The sequence below is a fragment of the Priapulus caudatus genome, unplaced genomic scaffold (genome assembly GCF_000485595.1).
Source record: "Priapulus caudatus unplaced genomic scaffold, Priapulus_caudatus-5.0.1 Scaffold150, whole genome shotgun sequence".
Lineage (NCBI taxonomy): Eukaryota > Metazoa > Priapulida > Priapulimorpha > Priapulimorphida > Priapulidae > Priapulus > Priapulus caudatus.
In genome coordinates this window covers 339,492-350,317 of record NW_014577211.1, presented here as the reverse complement: position 1 = coordinate 350,317, position 10,826 = coordinate 339,492, and the positions used below count along the sequence as shown (strand labels likewise).

The 10,826-nt window shown below is 43.2% G+C and overlaps 1 protein-coding gene across 1 annotated transcript in view; it reads right to left on the bottom strand.

The window, feature by feature from the left end:
* LOC106806266 (phosphatidylserine decarboxylase proenzyme-like) overlaps positions 1-10,826 on the bottom strand; it is a 29,364-nt gene that overhangs the window by 17,327 nt on the left and 1,211 nt on the right. The gene's annotated exons all lie outside the window — the stretch shown is intronic.

The following is a 10,826-nucleotide window of genomic DNA, read 5'->3' as shown; positions in this document are numbered from 1 at the left end:
TTTCTGGGGGAGGGCTTTTTTTTTCATCTAACAAAATATCAGTTCTTGAACATGCGGATAACTTGAATCACACACATTTAGCATGTTTAGTCAAAAAGGAACAACACTCAATTTTTCAAAGCAGACTATTAAAACTTTATCTAAAAATACAACCAATCACATTCGTCGTTCTAGAGCGCTTTGCGACTGTCGTTATAAACATGTGAAACATGTGAACATGGGCTCGAATTAAGCGATGAGAGGGGCAAGGCAATCTTTTTAGGGCATGTGAGAAATCGCCTTGAATTTTCTCTAAAATGGAAGGGCACCGAGGCAATTTTAAAAGACACCAAGGCAACTCTCAAAATTTGAGAAGGGCACCAAGGCACTTTTGTAAAATAAAGGCAAACTCATAACAAATTAATACATCAACATCGTCTTGCCTTTTTTTAAATACATACATGTACAAAATAGTAGGCCCAGTTTAACATAATTTTCGATGTTATTTGCATAGACTAGACTCCTTAAAACATCTCTTAATTAGCACATTTATAATAATGTTTTGTCAGCAAATCAGCAAATCTTTTTCTTTGGCAATAAAATCATAGGCTGCTAGCCTGCTATTGTAAATACAAAGCAGTGATAACATTGGCTGCAATTTTAGCTTTTTATGTATTCCTAACTCAACAATGAATGAATGTGGACACCGAATTATGTACATAAAATTTACGAACTGCAATTTTAGTTCCAAACATTCCACATTGCTACCGAGGGGGGTACAGGGTGTACCCATCTCTTGCCTTTCTCTCCCCATCCTCACGGATTCCACCCCTCTTCCCTACGGGTTTTTGTTTTTTTACCGTGTTTGTACAGACCGTCTCCCGCTCTCACGTGTACATCGTCTTCCGCCCCCATGTACACCGTCTCCTGCCCCCATGTAAGCTTACACCGTAACACCGACCCCTATACCCCCCTCTGCTAATGGAAGTACAGTAACAAGAAATTTTACATGCCCACTATCAGGAGCGAATAATTATCCGATGCTGTTATTATTCCCTCCTGCGACTATCGGTTTCAAGCTCATCATTGCAACTACAGCACACACGCGTTATGTTGACTCGACAAAACGAAACCAGGGCAGTAGATTAAAGGGCACCGACGGCAATACACAAAAGGGCAAGGCAGGTCACTGTCGTTGGTCGGGTTGGATTTTCAAGGGCAGTATGGCTATTGAATTGCCGTTGGTGCCGTCGCCCTGCCATCATTGCTTGAGTAACAGTAACTGTCTAGAGTAACGCTAAAGCCTGGCGCACATTGCCGAACATTTTCCTGAACAAATGTTTTTGTCTGGCAATGTGCGGGTGAACAATTGCTGAGCGAACATTGCCGAACATTTTGCAGCGAACAACCTCGTGGCGCCGTCTAGTAGCTGTGTTGTAAAGAGTCACGTGATCGGCGCATGATTAGGCACAAAAATCATGTGACCACATATCGTGCTGCTATTGGTTACTACTTTACAAATGTTCCTAGAATTGTTCGACATTCAGCGCACATTGACGAACATTCGACGAACAATGTTCGAGATATCAAACATTTCCGATCTTCAGAAATATTGTTCGGAACAAATGTTCGACGACTTTTTTCACCGCACATTGCCGAACATTTCATGGAACATTGCTACGATAATGTTTTTCAGCAAAATGTTCGGCAATGTGCGCCGGGCTTAACATGTCTGAGAACCTTTGTACTTAGCTATATTCACCAAAACATGCACGGTTCAAATTTCAATTAATCATTTTGCTTTCCGCTGCCATATCTTGCAAATCTCTGACTATCTCACGATAGCACAAGATAACGGAGAAGCGTTGAATGTGTTAACGCATCAGTCAAGTGATCAACATTACTGCCATTACCATTAGTTGAACTGTGCGTGTGCACAGTGATCACATCACCACTGATAATAAAATGTACAGTATACAATCTATAATTATCCAAAACCCTTGGGACCAGACACGATTCGGAATTCGGAATTTTCCAGATTTCGGAATGGTAGTACAGTACAGATATATACATACCGTATATCCTGCAACTAGATACTAAGACACGAAGGATCGTTGTCGTATCAGGTACTACATATATGTACCCGAGGTAGTTTTATGTTGTTTAGTATTATGTTTATATTTTTATGAGGTATGTTTAGGGTTAGGGTACACTTCTGTAGTACAAGTCTGGTACACTTTGTGTATACATATATGTACCTCGGGTACATATATGTAGTACCTGATACGACAACGACCCCTTCAGCGACACTAAGACAGTACTAAATTACAAGTTTTCAAAAGGCCAAGTGCTGTACTGACCAGTACAGTACAATATATGTATGACTCTGAGTAATGCCAAATATTAAAGGAATACTTTACTCTACAATTTGAGAGTAAAAATAATAGCACATACCTATAAATATCTATAATCACGCATGCATGTTTGTCATAAAACAACAATGAATTTCGAAATCATCATTTTTGGGCGCTGACATGACACCCGTGACCGTGCCGCCACTCTGAAAAAGTTGCGCATTTGCCTATTTATTTTGCACATTCGGCCTACAGAATGAGGGCTAATAACAAAGATGCTATTATATTAATACCTAAATGGTATTTAACCGAACGATATTCATTTTACAAAGACAATTAAATTTATCCGTATTATAACTGAAACTATATGTCATTTATAAGATATTGCAATCCTTCTGCTTTTAAATTAATAAATAAGAAACACCCCTCGGTCTGCATGTAGCCCTTGGCTGAAAAGTCCATTTGCGCAACTTCTCAGATAGTGCGCTTTGAGTGGCGCCATGGTCGTTGTAATCAAACTGTAGTCGTTAGTTTTAAAACATAAAAAAAATTATTTCTGATGGTGATTGAACCATGAATTTTTTAATATAGCGTAATTTTAACCTGAATCAACTGAAAATAACCCTAGAACCCAGTCGTATTCCTTTAATATTTGTCGGGTCGAGTTTTGGTGCTAAACGCGAGCTTTGGTGTGAAGACAATCTCCACGAAGACTTTCGGTCTTCTGGAGCTTTTCGGTTTTCAGAATTTTGGATAATAGACAGTGTTCTCCCTACGTTGCGGCAAACAGGGCGCGCGCGCCCTCCGTTGGGAAGAACGTCAGCCCCCCCCCTGTTTCAATCGTTGCGCACCCGGATTAAAATTCCAGCCAAAGTAAAAGTTTGACAAGCGGCGGAGAATCGATGTCAAGAATTCCATTCAACCAGGACAGCCCGGACTCGTGGTATGTTTTAGCCGGCAGTACCGTTATCTGCATGCACTGTCAGACTTCACATGACAAGTACTAGTAAGCGAGTCAATGCTCTTGCCGCATAGTGACCCGAACCACTAAATCTGTAAGCACCGGAGATTCTCGGCTATTCTTAGAGTGAGCAGGAGAACCCCGAAAATCTCGTTCCTAATTGGTGTGTGTGGTCATTTTACGTCTTATAATTTGTATATGTATCGTGATAATAATTAACATCGCTTGCTTCATCGCGTCGGACCCCTATGTTTCCTGTCTCCCTCCCGACCTCTCCGTCCCTCTCCTCTGGCGTGCGCTCCTCCCCTCCCTGCTTTTCAATTTCATCCTGGGAAGAACCCTGATAGATGTGTGTACTGTTTATATTATGGGCAATTTCACCGAAAAAGTTACTCAAGTAAAAAACATTTAATTGCCCCAGTTCTAAAGTGTAGATTTTCATATTTAAAGGAATAATAGCGTCCAGTTGATTAGTGCAAGGTTGACGGAATGCTAGATAACTAGGGTACCTTGTGTAGTTAATAAGTGCATTGACCTTATAGCGCAAACACGTATTAGTTTGTCCAGATATCACGTGCTGGACAGCAGTGCTTGGTTACTAAGAAAAATTGTCTAATTTAGCAAATCCAGTACAAAAACATCAGTTGTTTACAGTTTCAAACCGCTGCGGCAAAGCGGGTTGTGATAACAGATTATAGTGGCACCGGAACATTTTCGCACGCACGGCAGCTTCGGCCTCATAAACATGGATGCTTGTGATAAGGAACTGTTTTGTCAGGGCTGTCCACGTCGCCCTCCGGGGATTACTACGTATGCTTTACTCTATTTCCATGTTTAGTCCATGGCCGTAGCTACACGCTGACACCTCCTTTTCATCTGGCCCCAAACATAACGAGCCGCACCAAGATGTTTACGTGAATTCGCTTGACTCCTGGATCACATTTACAGCACGTAAATGCATACGTTGATACATCCGGATTTCAAGTCTTGTTTGTAAATGTAGACCAGCAGGATTATCGACAAACTAATTGACGCATTTGAGCTAAATGGTAATGTACAAGGTTTATTACCGTACGAGCAAGGTGCCAGTTACCCGAGCATTCGTCCAACATTGCATAATCAATGCGACCTATTATTTCCTCTTAAAATGCAAACGAATGTACTGACTTTCATCATAACACTGATGGCTTGAGGCCTCATTCGAAAACACAATTAAAAAAGGTACATTTACAAATATTTTACAAATTAAAATATTTTAGGTATATCTTCTTTTGAACATGCTATATTGTTGTGTAGTATAAATTAGGCGGCAAATCACGTTCGCTAGTATATAGCATTACACTAATGTAACGCCAACAACGAGCTAGCGGTTGACAACGCAAGCATATTCTTTTCTTTGGAGGAGCCCTGAGTGAATTCCACGCGCGGGGCAAGTTTTATGTGCGCGTTTTTCGAGACTAGAACTTGCCAAACTGGATGTTATTCTCACCAACAACGGGAACCTAATTCCTCCGCTATCGCTTGGGACTTATTATATGGTAGTCCAATAATCTGCTATTAGAACCGTAATGCATACATCACACGGTCAAGCCAGAAATGGTGCTCGAAAATCGCGCTCGTCGCTTCAAAATTATTGTAACACGTATAAGCTTAGTTTACATACAAGTATTTGTGATAATAGTAAGTCCGCAGAATAGCGAGAAAGTTCGTGTTTAGAATAACCAGTGGAACTATGCTAATGGTTAGTAAGTACTCATAAAGGTAAAAATTCGCGTGAATTACCCTGTCAGATAAATCAGACTACTATTTTACATACTAGCAGGTGAAGGCATAACTCTCTGACAGAAATCAGAAGAAAGTATGATAGCTTGGAACAATAGCGACAATACATCGTCCACATCCGGTTACACAGAAGTAGTGTCATGTGCCGTTACGCAACATTTTTTAATTGAAACTTGCGCTAATACATTTACAGTTGTGTTTCATCGGTGCTAGAAGGTTATTTCAAGACTTGAATTAGACAAAAAGCGTGGAAAATATAGCCATGAAGCTCACATGAATTTTGTGGTGCTTACAAGGTATCTAGGTCCCTAATATATACAGGAGAGTTGCCGCCATGACGAGTCGGAAAAAAATCGGTCACGTGGTCGCTGGACGAAATGGTTGTTTCCAAAATGGATACGCAACGGCTATGGCCGTAAAGAACAGTGTACAATTAAATTATCATATGGCGCGCGTAGACGATTCTGAGTTTACATTTCTTAGAAATCTAGATACACATAGACACGTACATGTTTAGCCTTAACTCTGTAAATTGAAGTTTGAGAAGCACGAATTAGTCTAATTAATTAACGTACGGAACCAGTTGACAGCGTATTCTCATACAGCGCTTGTACTTAACGGCAGGCGTGAGCATGCCATTTGGAAGCAAAATGGCGTCAAATCCTGAGTTGGCGGCATGACCTCTGTATACAGGGAGCCCTAACCGTACGATGGCTACAGTAGTCTAGGCCTACGCTAAGCAGTGGCATGTGATAACCCTTGTAAGTTTGTACGTTTTCTGTCATGCGCCCGTTAACGGAAACTATATCATTATATTATTATGTCCAATCTCTGAGGAACTGATCAGTGAAATAATCAACATAATTGTCATGTAACGATCCGTGCTGTACAGAATGTACCAGATAGATCATGCACAGAGTAAAACAAGACTATCATTTTCTTTAGCATTTGATCTTGTCAGTGTCAATATTAATTATTAATTATTATTATTATATATTCAAGAAAACTGGTCTTCTGTCTATGTGTCGTGTAACGCTGGGAATTGCCAATATATGTTACAGGAGTCAGTAGTAACCTGGGGCATAATTTTAGTCTTCAATGTTCAATGAAAATTCAAGTGCCGTGATCAGCGGAGTCTATAGTATAGCTATACAGATACTAGCAAAACATACCTCACTTCAATAGTAAAATACGCGGCGACTGCGCATCTTTGTGCGAAACTACAGATGCCACCAGGGTAGATAGCCCAACAATTTCAATAACTTTGAAAATTTGAGGCACATTAATCTTATAGGCATAGCGAAGGTCTTTTTTTGCGACTGAAAGTGTGCACATCGGCACACTTGCATCGCGTTGAGGTTCAAGAACAGGCTTCTGGCCTAGCCAGGGTTCTTTTATCTAATGTTTTTCAATTCGCGACCACGGGGACACTTCTTTTGGAAATTTTTGCATGTTCACACACGCAGAATGTACCGCTCGGGGGCGGGGAAAATGTAAGCGCCTGTGTGAGCTTAGGAGGCTGCGGATTACTTCCAATGTACGGTGCTACGTATTCGATCGACGTATACTGATACAGTCGTCAAGTGAATAACAACCCTCTAGGCGTAATGACAATAGGTCAAAGCTTTCACAAGAGCAAGTGAATTGGGTTCAAGCATGATGTCTCGCATACTGTACGAATATCAATATTGTCACGGTACATAACTAAGATCGAGCGCCGCCATATCATCGATCTGCGGGCGGGGGGGGGGGGGGGGGAGCTGCAGCGACTCTCTACGCTGTGCTACTGCTAAGGCGCGGATAGATGATGGGGCTTAACAGCAATCAACGAAATATGACGTCAGCGAAAGGCGGCTTACGACGGCCATTGCTGATGCGTTATCATTGCGACAGGAGGCGCAATCGTGTGCGAGAACCCATTCGCAAAGCCTTCGGCCCATTCGGAAAAACGAAGTGTAATGGTATTATCGGGCATTGAGCGCGTTGGGTCGAGATGTTGGGCGATTGCGTGTGAAAAGCCTAGGCTTTTGACTGAGAAAAGATGCGGAGTTCTGAAAAAATCCTCATCAATGACATGATGTATCTGCAAGGCTGGACAAAAGGCTATGAAATAAATTAAAATAGTAGCGTCGAGGCGAGTTATGAGATTATCGATGCATCTGACAAAATTGTAATTGCTCTAGCTCGTAATATGTGCCTCAACGATTTTAACACACATGGCGTGCGCGCACGCGTGTAGCGGCCACATCAGGCCGTACCCAAACGCACGTACTCGGTCGAACCAACCATAGATATCCTTAGCATGATCTATATACTAACGTATCAGGACAATATACCCGCCGACATTACCAAAAACCAATAGCCATTCCCGGTGGACGGCCGGCGGACGCCCCCCCAAAGCCCCGACAATTACCTCCCTGACAATCACCCCCAGAACAATTACCCCCGGAAATTTACCCCGGCGGACAATCACCCTCCGTGACATTTCAACCCCGACCCAGAAAACAATTAACGCCCACGGACATTTACGCCTCCCATGCCATTCACCCCCGGACAATTACCTCCTGGACATTTACCCTCCGGACAATCACCCCCCAAACATTTACCCTCCGGACAATCACCCCCCAGACATTTACCCTCCAGACAATCACCCCCCGGCAGGGGCGTGTACAGGGAGAGGGGGGGGTCCAGAGCGTCCGGACCCCCCTTGTTCGCGCAGAAAACGCATCTAAGGGGTGTAATTTCAAAATTTTTCTGGGGGGGGGCCAGACCCAGACCCCCCCTTCGCGTGCTTGCAAGTTTGGGCTACGGTTAGACCCCCCCCCCTGGTACATATCCTGTACTCGCCCCTGCCCGGACAATTACCCCCCAGACAATCACTCCCCAGACAATTTCCCCCCGGACATTTACCGCTCGGACAATTACCCCCCGGACATTTACCCCCTGGACATTTAGAGGAGGAGATGAAGGACGACGGAGAAGGTAGTGGAGGAGGAGGAGTAGGAGGGGGAGATGAGGAGGTAGAGGAACTGCAGGTGATGGTTGAGGGAGGAGGAAGAGGAGGAAGGGAGAATGTGATGGAGGAGGAGGAGAGGAGGAGGTAGAGGCGCCCTCCTCTACCTCCTCCCTCCTCCACCTCCTCTCCTCCTCTCCTCCTCCTCCTCCTCCTCCTCCTCCTCCTCTTCCTCTTCCGCCTTCTCCCCCTCCTCTTCCTCCACCACCTTCTCCACACCTTCTCCTCCTCCTCCTCCTCCACCTCCTCTCTTACTCCTCCTCCTTCTCCACCTCCTCTCCTCCTCTCCTCCTCCTCCACCACCTTCTCCCCTCCTTCTTCACCACCTGGCCCGCAGCTACCTCCTCCCTTCTCTACCTCCTCCTCATCCACCTTCTCCCCCTCCATTTCTCCACCACCTTCTCCCCACCACATTCTCCCCCTCCTCCTATCCACCTCCTCTCCCCTTTTCCTCTTTTTCCTCCTTCACCTCCTCTCCTTCTTTCCTCCTCTCCTCTTCCTTCTCAACCTTCTCCTCCTCCTACTCCTTCTCCTCCACCTTCTCCCCTCCTCCTCCTCTACCTCCTCTACCTCCTCTCCTCCTCTCCTCCTCCTCCTTCTTCTCCTCCTCCTCCACCTTCTCCCATCCTCCTCCTCCTCCTCCTCCACCTTCTCCCCCTCCTCTTCCCCATCACCTTCTCCCCACGTTCTCCCCTCCTCCTCCTCCTCCACCTCCTCTCCTTCTCCTCCTCTTCCTCCTCCTTCTCTCCTCCTCCTCCTCCTCTTTCTCTCCTCCTCCTCCTCCACCTTCTCGCCCTCTCCCTCCTCCCCTCCCCCTGTTTCAATTTCATCCTGGGGAGAACCCTGATAGATTGTGTACTGTGTTATTATATGGGCAATTTCACGAAAAACGTTCACTCAAGTAAAAACATTAATTGCCCAGTTTCATGTAGATTTTCATATTTTAAAGGAATAATAGGTCCATTGATTATGCAATGTTGACGAATGCTAGAGTAACTGGTACCTTGTGTAGTTAATAAGTACATTACCTTATAGCCAAACACGTATTAGTTTGTCCAATATCACTGCTGGACCAGCAGTGCTGGTTACTAAGAAATGTCTAATTGAAATCCGCAGTACAAAAATCAGTTGTTTACAGTTTCAAACCGCTGCCGGCAAAGCGGGTTGTGATACAGATTTATAGTGCACCGGACATTTTCGCACGCACGCTCGGCCTCATAAACATGGATGCTTGTGATAAGGAACTTTTTGTCAGGGCTGTCCACGTGCGTCCGTGATTACTACGTATGCTTTACTCTATTTCCATGTTTAGTCCATGGCCGTAGCTACACCGCTGACACCTCCTTTTCATCTGGCGCCCAAAACATACGAGCCGCACAAATGTTTACGTAATCGCTTGACTCCTGGATCACATTTACAGCACGTAAATGATACGTTGATACATCCGATTTCAAGTCTTGTTTGTAATGTAACCAGCAGTGATATCGGACAAACTAATACGCATTTGGCTATAAGGTAATGTACAAGTTTATTAACTACACAAGGTGCCAGTTACCCCAGCATTCGTCAACATTGCATAATCAATGGACCTATTATTCCTTTAAATCAAACGAATGTACTGACTTTCATCATAACACTGATGCTGAGGCTCATTGAAAACACAATTAAAAAAGGTACATTTACAAATATTTTACAAATTAAAATAGTTTTAGGTATATTTCTTTGACATGCTATTTTATTAATATAAATTAGCCAATCACGTCGTAGTATAGATACAATAATGTAACCCAACAAGAGTAGGGTTACAACGCAAGCATATTCTTTTCTTTGGAGGAGCCCCTGAGTGATTCACGCAGGGCAGTTTTATGGTGCGTTTTTCGAGACTAGAACTTCCAAACTGAGTTTATTCTAAACACGAACCTTTCTCCGCTATCCTGGGACTTATTATGTATCACAATACTCTGTATTAAACTAATGCATACATCACAGGTCAACAGAAATGGTGCTCGAAATATCGCCGCTCGTCGCTTCAAAATTTTGTAACACGTTATATTAGTTTAATACAGAGTATTGTGATACATAGTAAGTCCCAGAATAGCGGAGAAAGGTTCGTGTTTAGAATAAACCCAGTTTGGAACTATCTAAGGTTAGTAAGTACTTCATAAAGTAATAAATTCGCTTGAATTACCTGTCAGATAAATCAGACTACTATTTTCATACTACATGAAGGCATAACTTCTACAGAAATCAGAAGAAAGTATGATAGCTTGGAACAAAGCGAACAAACTGTCACATCCGTTACACAGAAAGTGTCATGTCCGTTACGCACCATTTTTTAATGAAACTTGCCTAAATACATTTACAGTTGTGTTCATGGTCTAGAAGGTTATTTCAAGACTTGAATTAGACAAAAACTGGAAAGATATAGCCATGAAGCTCACAAAGTTTTTGTGTGTACAGTAGTCTAGGGTCCCTATATATACAGAGAGTTGCGCCATGACGAGTCGGAAAAAATCGGTCACGTGGTCGCTGGACGAAATGTTGTTTCCAAATGGATACGCACGGCTATGGCCGTAAGAAAGTGTACAATTAAATTATCATATGGCGCGAACGATTTGAGTTACATTTCTAGAAATCTAGATACACATAGACACGTACATGTGTTAGCTATAATCTCTGTAAATTTTGAGTTTATTGAAGCACGATTAGTCTAATTAATTACTACGGACCATTGTAC